Source organism: Amborella trichopoda, chromosome 1 (genome assembly GCF_054954075.1).
Source record: "Amborella trichopoda isolate Santa Cruz 75 chromosome 1, AtrichopodaSantaCruz75HAP2 v2.0, whole genome shotgun sequence".
Taxonomy (NCBI): domain Eukaryota; kingdom Viridiplantae; phylum Streptophyta; class Magnoliopsida; order Amborellales; family Amborellaceae; genus Amborella; species Amborella trichopoda.
In genome coordinates this window covers 17,906,383-17,923,696 of record NC_142336.1, presented here as the reverse complement: position 1 = coordinate 17,923,696, position 17,314 = coordinate 17,906,383, and the positions used below count along the sequence as shown (strand labels likewise).

The 17,314-nt window shown below is 59.9% G+C and overlaps 1 pseudogene; it reads right to left on the bottom strand.

Annotated features, from left to right (window-relative positions):
- Positions 1-15,877, bottom strand: part of LOC148783652 (uncharacterized) — a 20,906-nt pseudogene extending 5,029 nt beyond the window's left edge.
- Positions 15,878-17,314: the final 1,437 nt, after the last annotated feature.

Sequence of the window (17,314 nt, the reverse complement as noted above, 5' to 3'; positions counted from 1 at the left end):
TGGGACTCGACGCCCAACCCGATGCCCGCCGACCATGGTGCGTGGGTCTTCCTAGCTCGGGCATCCCGCCGAGGCCCCATGCCTTCGGCCTTGCCTGTGGTGATGCACCCAGGCAGGCATCGCGGTGCAACCAGGTGGTGGGGGTAGTGCACGGGGGGACCGTATGCCAGTTCTGCCCCATCAGGTGCCACCCAGGAAATTCTCGTGTTTTAAGCCTTAAAACATACTTGAGGGGGATGGGGAGGCCCCCTCAAGTTGCCTTCGATGGACCCGTCTCGAGCCGCCCCTCCCCGAGTCCCGTCGTCCGTCCACCCGCGACCCGCTATGACCCATCTCAGCACCCCGTGGCCGGACCGGGAGCCGCAAAACGGCCATAAAAAAACCGCGCGCGCACACGCGCGCGCGCACGCACGCGACGCGCAAAGCGCACACGGCACACGGCACTTAGGCACTTTGGCACGACGCACGCACGCGCGCACCGCGGTGGGTTCACCGAGCTCGAGTCTGCCCACAACCCGCAGTCCACCGCGGGGACCTCGACCCACACGGCGCGGGTGCGCCATGCTCGGGCTAGCCGGAGGCACTCGCGGCACGGTGGGACTCGACGCCCAACCCGATGCCCGCCGACCATGGTGCGTGGGTCTTCCTAGCTCGGGCATCCCGCCGAGGCCCCATGCCTTCGGCCTTGCCTGTGGTGATGCACCCAGGCAGGCATCGCGGTGCAACCAGGTGGTGGGGGTAGTGCACGGGGGGACCGTATGCCAGTTCTGCCCCATCAGGTGCCACCCAGGAAATTCTCGTGTTTTAAGCCTTAAAACATACTTGAGGGGGATGGGGAGGCCCCCTCAAGTTGCCTTCGATGGACCCGTCTCGAGCCGCCCCTCCCCGAGTCCCGTCGTCCGTCCACCCGCGGCCCACTCGGGCTAGCCGGAGGCACTCGCGGCACGGTGGGACTCGACGCCCAACTCGATTCCCCTTCAGACATACCGCGTGGGTCTGCCCTAGCACACCCCGGTGCCCCTTCAGGCATACTACGTGGGTCTGCCCAGCCAGTCAGGCTGTACTCCTTCGCGACGCCTTTTGCCTTGACAATCACCTCGGTGCCCAACTTGCAAACTACGTGGGTGTGTCTTGATGGGGCAACCCGTAAGCCTCCGCGGCACCGTGTGCCTAGGCGCTCACCGCGGAGCCCTCAACCCATACGGTAATGTTGCGCCCTTCCTCAGCAGACTTGTGGTCCCTCGATGCGTTTCGCCGAGGCAAACAGCTTAGTGCTCACCACGCATACTGCATGGGTGTGCCTTGCCTCGACTGACTTGTATGTCGTGGACGCATTGTGCCCAGGCGCTCGGCTTAGTGCTCACCACCCATACTGCGCGGGTGTTCTCATCTCGGGCAACCTGGAGGCCATTGTTGCGTTGTGCCTAGGCACACACCTTGGTGCACGTATGGCATATTGCTTGGGTGTGCCTAGCTCGGCGACTGACAGGCCCTCGCGATGCCGTGTACCTAGGTGCACACCTCGGTGTCCACCAGGCAAACTGTGCTGGTGTACCTTGCTCGGGCTACGCTTATGCCATCGTTGCACCATGTGCCTAGGTGCACACCATGGAGCCCTCAACCCATGCTACGTGGTTTTGCCTAGCTCGTTCATCCCACCGGCCCTGGAGCCTCCTTGCCTTCAACCTTGCGTGTGGTGGTGATGCACTCCAAGATGCAACATTGTGCACTGAGGTGGTTTGGGTCGTGTTGAGGCCAAATATATGCTAGTTTGACCCCCAACAGGTGTCACTCATGAATGTCTGTTGTTTTAAGCCATGAAACATAATTGGGAAGGGTGGGAAACAGGTTGGGACGAGGCTGAGGTATGTGATTTGTGCTAGGCATGCTGCCTAGATGTGCTCTGTTAAGTCGCACAGCTCGTCGCCACGTGCATAGGAGCACACCTCGCTGCCCACCTGGCAAACTGCGTGGTTGTGCCTTGTTCGGGCAACCTGCAAGCCATCACGTCGCCGTGTGCCTAGGCGCACACGATGAAGAGCTCAACCCAAACTACGTAAGGTTGCCTTGTTCGGGCCGACCTATGGACCCTAGATGCGCTGTTCCATGACGCACACCTCAGTGCCCACCTGGCATACCTCGCCGGTGTTCTCAGCTCAGGCAACCCGTTGGCCTTCATCCCACCGAGAGCCTAGGTACACACCTCGGTGACCACCAGGCAAACTGCGTGGGTGTGCCTAGCCAGTCAGCCCGTACTCCTTCGCGATGCCTTTTGCCTAGCGGCACACCTTGGTGCCCTTCAGGCAAACTGCGTGGGTGTGCCTTGATGGGGCAACCCGTATGCCTCCGTGGCACGGAAGGCAAACTGCGTGGGTGTGCCTTGATGGGGCAACCCGTATGCCTCCGTGGCACCTTGTGCCTAAGCACACACCGCGGATCCCTCAACCCATACTGCAATGTTGTGCCTTACGTCAGTAGACTTGTGGTCCCTCGTTGCGTTGCGCCGAGGCAAACAGCTTAGTGCTCACCACGCATACTGCATGGGTGTGCATTGCCTCGGCTGACTTGTATGCCGTGGACGCATTGTGCCCAGGCGCTGTGCGTAGTGCTCACCACCCATGCCGATTGGGTGTTCTCATCTCGGGCAACCTGGAGCCCATTGTTGCGTTCTGCCTAGCGACACACCATAGTGCACACATGGCATACTGCTTGGGTGTGCTTAGCTCGGCGACCGGCAGGCCCTCCCGACGTCGTGTACCTAGGTTCACACCTCGGTGTCCACCAGGCAAACTGTGCAGGTCTGCCTTGCTCGGGCTACTCGAATGCCATCTTGGCACCGTGTGCCTAGGTGCACACCATGGAGCTTTCAACCCATCTTGCGTGGGTTTGCCTAGCTCGTTCGTCCCACCTGCCCTCTAGGCTCCCTGCCTTCAACCTTGCGTGTGGTGGTGATGCACTCCAGGATGCAACATTGTGCACTGAGGTGGCTTGGGTCGTGTTGAGGCCAAATGTATGCTAGTTTGACCCCCACCAGAAGTCACTCAGGAATGTCTGGTGTTTTAAGCTATGAAACATAATTGGGAAGGGTGGGCAACAGGTTGGGACGAGGCTGAGGTATGTGATTTGAGCTAGGCGTGCTGCCAATGCGTGGGTGTGTCCTTCTCTTGCTTACCTGTGGACCCTCGATGCGCTCTGTCAAGTCGCACAGCTCGTCGCCACGTGCATAAGAGCACACCTCGCTGCCCCCCTGGCAAACTGCGTGGTTGTGCCTTGCTCGGGCAAACCTCAAGCCATCACGTCGCCGTGTGCCTAGGCACACACGATGAAGCCCTCAACCTAAACTTCGTGGGGTTGCCTTGTTCGGGCTGACCTATGGACCCTAGATGCGCTGTTCCATGACGCACACCTCAGTGCCCACCTGGCATACCTCGCGGGTGTTTTCAGCTCAGGCAACCCGTTGGCCTTCATCCCACCGAGGGCCTAGGCACACACCTCGGTGACCACCAGGCATACTGAGTGGGTGTGCCTGGCCGGTCAGCCCGTACTCCTTCGCGATGCCTTTTGCCTTGGCGCACACCTTGGTGCCCACCTGGCGAACTGCGTGGGTGAGCCTTGCTGGGGCAACCCGTATGCCTCCGCGGCACCCTGTGCCTAGGCACACACCACGGATCCCTCAACCCATACTGCAATGTTGTGCCTCACGTCAGCAGACTTGTGGTCCCTCGATGCGTTGCGCCAAGGCAAACAGCTTAGTGCTCACCACGCATACTGCCTGGGTGTGCCTTGCCTCGGCTGACTTGTATGCCGGGTACGCATTGTGCCCAGGCGCTCGGCTCGGTGCTCACCACCCATACCGAGCGGGTGTTCTCATCTCGGGCAACCTGGAGCCCATCGTTGCGTTGTGCCTAGCCACACACCTTAGTGCACACATGGCATACTGCTTGGGTGTGCTTAGCTCGGCGACCGGCAGGCCCTCTCGATGCCGTGTACCTAGGTGCACACCTCGGTGTCCACCAGGCAAACTGTGCAGGTGTGCCTTGCTCGGGCTACGCGAATGCCATCTTGGCACCGTGTGCCTAGGTGCACACCATGGAGCTTTCAACCCATCTTGCGTGGGTTTGCCTAGCTCGTTCGTCCCACCTGCCCTCTAGGCTCCCTGCCTTCAACCTTGCGTGTGGTGGTGATGCACTCCAGGATGCAACATTGTGCACTGAGGTGGCTTGGGTCGTGTTGAGGCCAAATGTATGCTAGTTTGACCCCCACCAGAAGTCACTCAGGAATGTCTGGTGTTTTAAGCTATGAAACATAATTGGGAAGGGTGGGCAACAGGTTGGGACGAGGCTGAGGTATGTGATTTGAGCTAGGCGTGCTGCCAATGCGTGGGTGTGTCCTTCTCTGGCTTACCTGTGGACCCTCGATGCGCTCTGTCAAGTCGCACAGCTCGTCCCCACGTGCATAAGAGCACACCTCGCTGCCCCCCTGGCAAACTGCGTGGTTGTGCCTTGCTCGGGCAAACTTCAAGCCATCACGTCGCCGTGTGCCTAGGCACACACGATGAAGCCCCCAACCTAAACTTCGTGGGGTTGCCTTGTTCGGGCTGACCTATGGACCCTAGATGCGCTGTTCCATGACGCACACCTCAGTGCCCACCTGGCATACCTCGCGGGTGTTTTCAGCTCAGGCAACCCGTTGGCCTTCATCCCACCGAGGGCCTAGGCACACACCTCGGTGACCACCAGGCATACTGAGTGGGTGTGCCTGGCCGGTCAGCCCGTACTCCTTCGCGATGCCTTTTGCCTTGGCGCACACCTTGGTGCCCACCTGGCGAACTGCGTGGGTGAGCCTTGCTGGGGCAACCCGTATGCCTCCGCGGCACCCTGTGCCTAGGCACACACCACGGATCCCTCAACCCATACTGCAATGTTGTGCCTCACGTCAGCAGACTTGTGGTCCCTCGATGCGTTGCGCCAAGGCAAACAGCTTAGTGCTCACCACGCCTACTGCCTGGGTGTGCCTTGCCTCGGCTGACTTGTATGCCGGGTACGCATTGTGCCCAGGCGCTCGGCTCGGTGCTCACCACCCATACCGAGCGGGTGTTCTCATCTCGGGCAACCTGGAGCCCATCGTTGCGTTGTGCCTAGCCACACACCTTAGTGCACACATGGCATACTGCTTGGGTGTGCTTAGCTCGGCGACCGGCAGGCCCTCTCGATGCCGTGTACCTAGGTGCACACCTCGGTGTCCACCAGGCAAACTGTGCAGGTGTGCCTTGCTCGGGCTACGCGAATGCCATCTTGGCACCGTGTGCCTAGGTGCACACCATGGAGCTTTCAACCCATCTTGCGTGGGTTTGCCTAGCTCGTTCGTCCCACCTGCCCTCTAGGCTCCCTGCCTTCAACCTTGCGTGTGGTGGTGATGCACTCCAGGATGCAACATTGTGCACTGAGGTGGCTTGGGTCGTGTTGAGGCCAAATGTATGCTAGTTTGACCCCCACCAGAAGTCACTCAGGAATGTCTGGGGTTTTAAGCTATGAAACATAATTGGGAAGGGTGGGCAACAGGTTGGGACGAGGCTGAGGTATGTGATTTGAGCTAGGCGTGCTGCCAATGCGTGGGTGTGTCCTTCTCTGGCTTACCTGTGGACCCTCGATGCGCTCTGTCAAGTCGCACAGCTCGTCCCCACGTGCATAAGAGCACACCTCGCTGCCCCCCTGGCAAACTGCGTGGTTGTGCCTTGCTCGGGCAAACTTCAAGCCATCACGTCGCCGTGTGCCTAGGCACACACGATGAAGCCCCCAACCTAAACTTCGTGGGGTTGCCTTGTTCGGGCTGACCTATGGACCCTAGATGCGCTGTTCCATGACGCACACCTCAGTGCCCACCTGGCATACCTCGCGGGTGTTTTCAGCTCAGGCAACCCGTTGGCCTTCATCCCACCGAGGGCCTAGGCACACACCTCGGTGACCACCAGGCATACTGAGTGGGTGTGCCTGGCCGGTCAGCCCGTACTCCTTCGCGATGCCTATTGCCTTGGCGCACACCTTGGTGCCCACCTGGCGAACTGCGTGGGTGAGCCTTGCTGGGGCAACCCGTATGCCTCCGCGGCACCCTGTGCCTAGGCACACACCACGGATCCCTTAACCCATACTGCAATGTTGTGCCTCACGTCAGCAGACTTGTGGTCCCTCGATGCGTTGCGTCAAGGCAAACAGCTTAGTGCTCACCACGCATACTGCCTGGGTGTGCCTTGCCTCGGCTGACTTGTATGCCGGGTACGCATTGTGCCCAGGCGCTCGGCTCGGTGCTCACCACCCATACCGAGCGGGTGTTCTCATCTCGGGCAACCTGGAGCCCATCGTTGCGTTGTGCCTAGCCACACACCTTAGTGCACACATGGCATACTGCTTGGGTGTGCTTAGCTCGGCGACCGGCAGGCCCTCTCGATGCCGTGTACCTAGGTGCACACCTCGGTGTCCACCAGGCAAACTGTGCAGGTGTGCCTTGCTCGGGCTACGCGAATGCCATCTTGGCACCGTGTGCCTAGGTGCACACCATGGAGCTTTCAACCCATCTTGCGTGGGTTTGCCTAGCTCGTTCGTCCCACCTGCCCTCTAGGCTCCCTGCCTTCAACCTTGCGTGTGGTGGTGATGCACTCCAGGATGCAACATTGTGCACTGAGGTGGCTTGGGTCTTGTTGAGGCCAAATGTATGCTAGTTTGACCCCCACCAGAAGTCACTCAGGAAAGTCTGGCGTTTTAAGCTATGAAACATAATTGGGAAGGGTGGGCAACAGGTTGGGACGAGGCTGAGGTATGTGATTTGAGCTAGGCGTGCTGCCAATGCGTGGGTGTGTCCTTCTCTGGCTTACCTGTGGACCCTCGATGCGCTCTGTCAAGTCGCACAGCTCGTCCCCACGTGCATAAGAGCACACCTCGCTGCCCCCCTGGCAAACTGCGTGGTTGTGCCTTGCTCGGGCAAACTTCAAGCCATCACGTCGCCGTGTGCCTAGGCACACACGATGAAGCCCCCAACCTAAACTTCGTGGGGTTGCCTTGTTCGGGCTGACCTATGGACCCTAGATGCGCTGTTCCATGACGCACACCTCAGTGCCCACCTGGCATACCTCGCGGGTGTTTTCAGCTCAGGCAACCCGTTGGCCTTCATCCCACCGAGGGCCTAGGCACACACCTCGGTGACCACCAGGCATACTGAGTGGGTGTGCCTGGCCGGTCAGCCCGTACTCCTTCGCGATGCCTATTGCCTTGGCGCACACCTTGGTGCCCACCTGGCGAACTGCGTGGGTGAGCCTTGCTGGGGCAACCCGTATGCCTCCGCGGCACCCTGTGCCTAGGCACACACCACGGATCCCTTAACCCATACTGCAATGTTGTGCCTCACGTCAGCAGACTTGTGGTCCCTCGATGCGTTGCGCCAAGGCAAACAGCTTAGTGCTCACCACGCATACTGCCTGGGTGTGCCTTGCCTCGGCTGACTTGTATGCCGGGTACGCATTGTGCCCAGGCGCTCGGCTCGGTGCTCACCACCCATACCGAGCGGGTGTTCTCATCTCGGGCAACCTGGAGCCCATCGTTGCGTTGTGCCTAGCCACACACCTTAGTGCACACATGGCATACTGCTTGGGTGTGCTTAGCTCGGCGACCGGCAGGCCCTCTCGATGCCGTGTACCTAGGTGCACACCTCGGTGTCCACCAGGCAAACTGTGCAGGTGTGCCTTGCTCGGGCTACGCGAATGCCATCTTGGCACCGTGTGCCTAGGTGCACACCATGGAGCTTTCAACCCATCTTGCGTGGGTTTGCCTAGCTCGTTCGTCCCACCTGCCCTCTAGGCTCCCTGCCTTCAACCTTGCGTGTGGTGGTGATGCACTCCAGGATGCAACATTGTGCACTGAGGTGGCTTGGGTCGTGTTGAGGCCAAATGTATGCTAGTTTGACCCCCACCAGAAGTCACTCAGGAAAGTCTGGTGTTTTAAGCTATGAAACATAATTGGGAAGGGTGGGCAACAGGTTGGGACGAGGCTGAGGTATGTGATTTGAGCTAGGCGTGCTGCCAAAGCGTGGGTCTGGCCCGCTCTGGCTTACCTGTGGACCCTCGATGCGCTCTGTCAAGTCGCACAGCTCGTTGCCCACCTGGCAAACTGCGTGGTTGTGCCTTGCTCGGGCAACCTGCAAGCCATCACGTCGTCGTGTGCCTAGGCGCTCACGATGAAGCCCTCCACCCAAACTTCGTGGGGTTGCCTTGTTCGGGCTGACCTATGGACCCTAGATGCGTTGTTCCATGACGCACACCTCAGTGCCCACCTGGCATACCTCGCGGGTGTTCTCAGCTCAGGCAAACCGTTGGCCTTCATCCCACCGAGGGCCTAAGCACACACCTCGGTGACCACCAGGCACACTGTGTGGGTGTGCCTAGGCGGTCAGCCCGTACTCCTTCGCGATGCCTAGGCGCACACCTTGGTGCCCACCCGGCGAATGGCGTGGGTGTGCCTTGATGGGGCAACCCGTATGCCTTTGCGGCACCTTGTGCCTCGACGCACACCGCGGATCCCTCAACCCACACAGCAATGTTGTGCCTTACGTCAGCAGACTTGTGGTCCTTCGATGCGTTGCGCCGAGGCAAACAGCTTAGTGCTCACCACGCATACTGCATGGGTTTGCCTTGCCTCGGCTGACTCTTATGCCGTGGACGCATTGTGCCCAGGCGCTCGGCTTTAGTGCTCACCACCCATACCGAGCGGGTGTTCTCATCTCGAGCAACCTGGATCCCTTCGTTGCGTTGTGCCTAGCCACACACCTTAGTGCACACATGGCATACTGCTTGGGTGTGCTTAGCTCGGCGACCGGCAGGCCCTCCCGATGCCGTGTACCTAGGTGCACACCTCGGTGTCCACCAGGCAAACTGTGCAGGTGTGCCTTGCTCGGGCTACGCGAATGCCATCTTGGCACCGTGTGCCTAGGTGCACACCATGGAGCCTTCAACCCATGTTGCGTTGGTTTGCCTAGCCCGTTCGTCCCACCCCCCCTCGAGGCTCCCTGCCTTCAACCTTGCTTGTGGTGGTGATGCACTCCAGGATGCAACGTTGTGCACTGAGTTGGCTTGGGTCGTGTTGAGGCCAAACGTATGCTAGTTTGACCCCCAACGGGTGTCACTCAGGAATGTCTGGTGTTTTAAGCCGTGAAACATAATTGGGAAGGGTGGGCAAACAGGTTGGGACGAGGCTGAGGTATGTGATTTGTGCTTGGCGTGCTGCCAAAGCATGGGTGCGGCCTGCTTTGGCTTTACCGTGGACCCACGATGCGCTCTGTCATGTCGCACAGCTCGACGCCACGTGCCTAGGAGCACACCTAGCTGCCCACCAGGCAAACTGCGTGGTTGTGCCTTGCTCGGGGAACCCGCAAGCCATCACGTCGCCGTGTGCCTAGGCGCAATGGACGAAGCCCTCAACCCATACTGCGTGGGGTTGCCTTGTTCGGGCTGACCCGTGGACCCTAGATGCCTTGTTCCATGGCTCACACCTCGGTGCTCTCCTGGCATACCTCGCGGGTGTTCCCAGCTCAGGCAAACCGTTGGCCTTCATCCCACCGAGGGCCTAGGCACACACCACGGTGACCACCAGGCACACTGCGTGGGTGTGCCTAGGCGGTCAGCCCGTACTCCTTCGCGATGCCTAGGCGCACACCTTGGTGCCCACCTGGCGAATGGCGTGGGTGTGCCTTCATGGGGCAACCCGTATGCCTCCGCCGCACCTTGTGCCTCGGCGCACACCGCGGATCCCTCGACCCATACTGCAATGCTGTGCCTCACGTCAGCAGACTTGTGGTCCCTCGATGCGTTGCGCCGAGGCAAACAGCTTAGTGCTCACCACACGTACTGCATGGGTGTGCCTTGCCTCGGCTGACTTGTATGCCGTGGACGCATTGTGCCCAGGCGCTCGGCTCAGTGCTCACCACCCATACCGAGCGGGTGTTCTCATCTCGGGCAACCTGGAGCCCATCGTTCCGTTGTGCCTAGCCACACACCTTAGTCCACACATGGCATACTTGCTTGGGTGTGCTTAGCTCGGCGACCGGCAGGCCCTCTCGATGCCGTGTACCTAGGTGCACACCTCGGTGTACACCAGGCAAACTGTGCAGGTGTGCCTTGCTCTGGCTACGCGAACGCCATCTTGGCACCGTGTGCCTAGGTGCACACCATGGAGCCTTCAACCCATGTTGCGTTGGTTTGCCTAGCCCGTTCGTCCCACCCCCCCTCGAGGCTCCCTGCCTTCAACCTTGCTTGTGGTGGTGATGCACTCCAGGATGCAACGTTGTGCACCGAGTTGGCTTGGGTCGTGTTGAGGCCAAACGTATGCTAGTTTGACCCCCAACGGGTGTCACTCAGGAATGCCTGGTGTTTTAAGCCATGAAACATAATTGGGAAGGGTGGGCAAACAGGTCGGGACGAGGCTGAGGTATGTGATTTGTGCTTGGCGTGCTGCCAAAGCATGGGTGCGGCCTGCTTTGGCTTTACCGTGGACCCACGATGCGCTCCGTCATGTCGCACAGCTCGACGCCACGTGCCTAGGAGCACACCTAGCTGCCCACCAGTCAAACTGCGTGGTTGTGCCTTGCTCGTGCAACCCGCAAGGCATCACGTCGCCGTGTGCCTAGTCGCACACGACGAAGCTCTCAACCCATACTGCGTGGGGTGGCCTTGTTCGGGCTGACCCGTGGACCCTAGATGCCTTGTTCCATGGCTCACACCTCGGTGCTCTCCTGGCATACCTCGCGGGTGTTCCCGGCTCAGGCAAACTGTTGGCCTTCATCCCACCGTGGGTCTAAGCACACACCTCGGTGCCCACCAGGCATACCGCGTGGGTTTTCCCAGCCGGTCAGCCCGTACTATCGCGACGCCTTTTGCCTTTGCGAACACCTCGGTGCCCAATTGGCAAACTTCGTGGGTGTGTCTTGATGGGGCATCCCGTGTGCCTTCGCGGCACCGTGTGCCTTGGCCCACACAGCGGAGCCCTCAACCCATACTGCAATGTTGTGCCTTACCTCAGCAGACTTGTGGTCCCTCGATGCGTTGTGCCGAGGCAAACAGCTTAGTGCTCACAACGCATACTGCGCGGGTGTGCCTTGCCTCGGCTGACTTGTGGACCGTCAACGCGTTGGGCACAAGCGCCGAGCTAAGTGTTCACCACCCATACCGCGCGGGAGTTCTTATCTCGGGCAACCTGGAGCCTATTGTTGCGTTGTGCCTAGCCACACACCATAGTTCACACGTCTTACTGCTTGGGTGTGTTTAGCTCGGCGACCGGCAGGCCCTCTCGATGCCGTGTACCTAGGTGCACACCTCGTTGTCCACCAGGCAAACTGTGCAGGTGTGCCTTGCTCGGGCTACGCGAATGCCATCGTGGCACCGTTTGCCTAGGTGCACACCATGGAGCCTTCAACCCATGTTGCGTGGGTTTGCCTAGCTCGTTCATCCTACCTGCCATCGAGGCTCCCTGCCTTCAACCTTGCGCGTGGTGGTGATGCACTGTATGATGCAATATTGTGCACTGAAGTGGCTTGGGTAGTGATGAGGCCAACTGTATGCCAGTATGACCCCCAACAGGTGTCACTCAGGAATATCTGGTGCTTTAAGCCATGAAACATAATTGGGAAGGGTGGGAAACAGGTTGGGACGAGGCTGAGGTATGTGATTTGTGCTAGGCATGCTGCGAAAGCGTGGTTGTGGCCTGTTTTGGCTTGACCGTGGACCCACGATGCGCTCTGTCATGTCGCACAGCTCGACGCCACGTGCCTAGGAGCACACCTAGCTGCCCACCAGGAAAACTGCGTGGTTGTGCCTTGCTCGGGCAAGCCGCAAGCCATCACGTCGCCGTGTGCCTAGGCTTACACGACGAGGCCCACAACCCGTACTGCGTTGGGTTGCCTTGCTCTGGCCGACCCATGCACCCTAGACGCGCTATGCCGTGGCGCACACCTCGTTGCCCGGGTGGCATACCTCGCGGGTGTTCCCAGCTCAGGCAACCCGTTGGCCTTCATCCCACCGTGGGCGTAGGCACACACCTCGGTGCCCACCATGCATACTGCGTGGGTGTGCCTAGCCGGTCAGCCCGTACTCCTTCGCGATGCCATATGCCTAGGCGCACACCTCGGTGCCCACCTGGCAAACTGCGTGGGTGTGTCTTGATAGGGCAACCCCTACGCCTCCGCGGCACCGTGTGCCTAGGCGCACACCGCGGAGCCCTCAACCCATACTGCAATGTTGTGCCTTACCACGGCAGACTTGTGGTCCCTCGATGCATTGTGTCGAGTCAAACAGCTTATTGATCACCACGCATACTGCACGTGTGTGCCTCGCCTCGGTTGACTTGTGGACCGTCGACGCTTTGTGCTTAGTCGCACAACTTAGTGCTCACCACCCATACCGCGCGGGTGTTCCCTGCTCTGGCAAGCTCGAGCCCATTGTTGCGTTGTGCCTAGCCACACGCCTTGGTGCACACATGTCATACTCCTTGGGTGTGCTTAGCTCGGCGACCGGCAGGTCCTCGCCATGTCGTGTACCTAGGTGCACAGCTCGGTGTCCGGTAAACTGGGCAGGTGCGCCTTACTCGGGCCACGCGTTTGCCATCGTGGCGCCTTGTGCCTAGGTGCACACAATGGAGCCCTCATCCCATGCTGCGTGGGTTTTGCCTAGCTCGTTCATCCCACCGGCCCTCGAGGTTCCTTGCCTTCAACCTTGCGTGTGGTGGTGATGCACTCTAGGATGCAACATTGTTCACTGAAGCGGCTTGGGTCGTGATGTGGCCAAATGTATGCTAGTTTGACCCCCAACAGGTGTCCCTCAGGAATGTCTGGTGTTTTAAGCCATGAAACATTATTGGGAAGGGTGGGAAACGACAGGTTGGGACGAGGCTGAGGTATGTGATTTGCGCTAGGCTTGATGCTAAAGCGTGGGTGTGGCCTGCTCTGGCTTACCCGTGGACCCTCTATGCGCTCTGTCATGTCGCACAGCTCGACCCCAAGTGCCTTAGGAGAAAACCTCGCTGCCCACCAGGCAAACTGCGTGGTTGTGCCTTTCTCGGGCAACCCGCAAGCCATCACGTCGCCGTGTGCCTAGGCGTACACGACGAAGCCCTCAACCCATACTGCGTTGGGTTGCCTTGCTCTGGCCGACCCATGCACCCTAGACGCGCTATTCCATGGCGCACACCTCGGTGCCCACGTGGCATACCTCGCGGGTGTTCCCAGCGCAGGCAACCCGTTGGCCTTCATCCCACCTCGGGCCTAGGCACCCACCTCGGTTCCGACCAGGCATACTGCGTGGGTGTGCCTAGCGGGTCAGCCCGTACTCCTTCGCGACGCCCTTTGCCTAGGCGCACACCTCGGTGCCCACCTGGCAAACTGCGCGGGTGTGTCTTGATAGGGCGACCCGTACGCCTCCGCGGCACCGTGTGCCTATGCGCACACCGCGGAGCCCTCAACCCATACTGCAATGTTGTGCCTTACCTCGGCAGATTTGTGGTCCCTCCATGCATTGTGCCGAGGCAAACAGCTTATTGCTCACCACGCATACTGCACGTGTGTGCCTCGCCTCGGCTGACTTGTGGACCGTCGACCCATTTTGCCTAGGCGCACATGTTAGTGCTCACCACCCATACCGCGCGGGTGTTCCCAGCTCCGGCAACCTGGAGCCCATTGTTGCGTTGTGCATAGGCACACCGCTTGGTGCACACATGGCATACTGCTTGGGTGTGCCTTGCTCGGCGCCCGATAGGCCCTCGCGATGCCGTGTACTTAGGTGCACACCTCCGTGCCCACCAGGCAAACTGTGCTGTTGTGCCTTGCTCGGGCTACGAGTAGAGGCCAACGTGGCACAGTGTGCCCAGGTGCACACCATGGAGCCCTCAACCCATGCTGCGTGGGTTTGCCTTGCTCATTCATCCCACCGGCCCTCGAGGGTTCCCTGCCTTCAACCTTGAGTGTGGTGGTGATGCACCCTAGGATGCAACATTATGCACTGAAGTGGCTGGGGTCGTGATGAGGCCAAATGTATGCCAGTTTGACCCCCCAACAGGTATTGCTCAGGAATGTCCGGTGTTTTAAGCCATGAAACATAATTGGGAAGGGTGGGCAACAGGTTGGGACGAGGCTGAGTTATGTGATTTGTGTTAGGCGTGCTGCCAAAGCGTGGTTGTGGGCTGCTCTGGCTTACCCGTGGACCCTCGATGCGCTCAGTCAAGTCGCACAGCTCGACGCCACGTGCCTAGGAGCACACCTCGCTACCCACCAGGCAAACTGCGTGGTTTGGCCTTGCTCGGGCAACCCGCAAGCCATCACGTCGCCGTGGTGCCTAGGCGCACACGACGAAGCTCTCAACCCATACTGCGTGGGGTTGCCTTGCTCGGGCTGACCCGTGGACCCTAGATGCGCTGTTCCAAGGCGCACACCTCGGTGCCCACCTGGCATTCCTCGTGGGTGTTCCCAGCTCAGGCAACCCGTTGGCCTTCATCCCACCGTGGGCCTAGGCACGCACCTCGGTGCCCACCAGGCATACTGCGTGGGTGTGCCTAGCCGGTCAGCCCGTTCTCCTTCGCGACCCCGTTTGCCTAGGCGCATACCTCGGTGTCCACCTTGCAAACTGCGTGGGTGTGACTTGATGGGGCAACCCTCACGCCTCCGCGGCGCCGTGGTCCTAGGCGCACACCGCGGAGCCCTCATCCCATACTCCAATGGTTTTCCTTACCTCGGCTGACTTGTGGTCCCTCGATGCGTTGTGCCGAGGCACATAACTTAGTGCTCACGACGCATACTGCACGGGTGTGCCTCGTCTCGGCGTACTTGTGGACCGTTGATGCATTGTGCCTAGGCGCACAGCTTAATGCTCGCCACCCATACCGCGCGGGTGTTCCCAGCTCGGGCAACTTGGAGGCCCTTGTTTCGTTGTGCCTAGGCACCCACCTGCGAGCACACCAGGCGTACATTTTGGGTGTCCCTATCTCGGCGACCGGCAGGGCTTCACGATGCCGTGTACCTAGGTGCACACCTCGGCGTCCACCAGCAAAACTGTGCGGGTTTGCCTTGCTCGGGCTACGCGTAGGCCAACGTGGCACCGTGTGCCTAGGTGCACACAATGGGGCCCTCAACATATGCTGCGTGGGTTTGCATTGCTCGTTCATCCCGCCGGCCCTCGAGGCTCCTTGCCTTCAACCTTTCGTGTGGTGGTGAGGCACCCAAGGATGCAACATTGTGCATTTAGGTGGTATGGGTCGTGATGAGGCCAGATGTGGGTTAGTTTGACACCCAACAGGTGTCACTCAGGAATGTCAGGTGTTTTAAGCCATGAAACATAATTGGGAAGGTTGGGCACCAGGTTGGGACGAGGCTGAGGTACGTGATTTGGGTAAGGCGTCATGCCAACGCGTCGGTGTGGGCCTGCTTTGGCTGACCCGTAGACCATCGATGTGTTCTGCCTAGTCGCACACCTCGGTGCTCGCCACCCATGCCACGTGGTTGTGCCAAGCTCGTTCAACCCGTTGGCACTCACAGCGAGGTGCCTAGGCGCGCTACTCGTTTCCCTCCAGGCTCATACTGCTTGGTTGTGCTTTTCCTGGGATGACTCGTGGACACTCCATGCGCTGTGCTTAGGCGCACACCTCTGTGCTCACCACTCAGCCGTCAACCCTTTCAGCGTGGGTGTGCCTACCCTTACTGCGTGGGTGCTTCCAGCTCGTTCAGCTCTGTAGGCACTCGTGGCGCTGTGCCTAGTTAGCCAGATAGGTGCTCACCTGGCATACTGCTTGGGTCTGCCTTTCTCGCCCACCAGTGGGCTCTCGTGACGCCGTGTGCCCAGGGGCCCTCGATCCATGGTGCGTTGGTGTGCTCTGCTCGGGCATCTCACCGGCCCTCGAGCCCCGCTGCTTTCAATCGTGCGTGTGGTGATGCGTCGTGCCTTGACGCGCACCCGGTTGCCCCCTACCCAAGACGTGTGCGTAATGCCCCGGGCACTCGCGACACCGTGCGTAGACGCGTACCTCGGTGCCCACCATCCACGCCACACATTGCACCGTGGTGTGCTCCGGGCCGTCCCATCCCACCTCGCCAGCTATTCCGATGCACTAGGACGACGCGCCCAGACCGTCTTATGGGCCAGGACGGGCAGTGCAGGAGCTTGAGTTCCAATGCTCCACCGTGTGTTTGCCCCCGGAAAGCTGATTTGGGCGCGCACGTCGTTGTGCACTGGGCATGGTGGTGTGGTGGGATGGGTTTGCCCCTTAGGAAAACATTTGTGTGCTAGTTTCGGTGGAATGGCGGCCACTCTTGAATTTCTCATGTTTTAAGCTATCAAACATACTTGGGGAGAGTCGGAACCAGGTAAACGTATGCGTCTCCCTCCCTCCCCTTGAACGCATGCAAACAATTGTAGGGAATGAAGGTCGACCTCCATGTGGATCCGATCTGCGAGGCAGCAGGATGACGGTGTGCTTCCGGGTGCGGCTAGGGAAGCTATCTCGACTGCTGTACATCCGCGTCTTAGATGCGATATACCGCCCGAAGCAGCCGGAAGAAGTCCTGCTTCCCTCCTTGACACGATCCGCTCTGGATGACGGTGGGGTGGCAGTCCCGAGGTTGCGCCGTTGCGTCCGTGGCGCAATATGGCACCATGTGCATTGTCCCGATCGAAGAGTTTGGGCAGTGGACGACGGTTTCCCTTTGCACCGATCCTAGTGCTGTGCGCTGGGCGAGGAGGTGGGGATGTCCCGACACTGCGTCGTCGTGTCTCTAAGACATGATATGGCACCAACAATTGCAGCCAGATGAAGTCCTGCTTCCGTTCCTGACATGACTCCCCTCCGGATGATGGCGGGGTTGCAGGCCTGAGGCTGCGCCGTTGCGCCCCTGGCGCAATATGGCATGTCCCGATCTAAGGGCTCTGGCAGTGGATGACGGTCGTCTCGCCACCGGACATGATTCGCGTCTGGGTGATGGTGGTTGGGATGTCCGGACGCTGCGCCGTTGCGTCACGAACGCGAAATGGCCCAACCATGGCAGCAAAGATGAAGTCCTGCTTCCGTCCTTGACATGACCCTCTCTGGATGATGGATGATGGTGGGGTTGCAGGCCTGAGGCTGCGCCGTTGCGTCCCTGGCGCAATATGGCATGTCCCGATATCAGAGCTTTTGACAGTGGATGACGATCGTCTCGCCACCGGACATGATTCGCGTCTGGGTGATGGTGGCTGGGATGTCCGGACGCTGCGCCGTTGCTTCACAAACGCGGTATGGCCCAACCGTGGCGGCAAAGA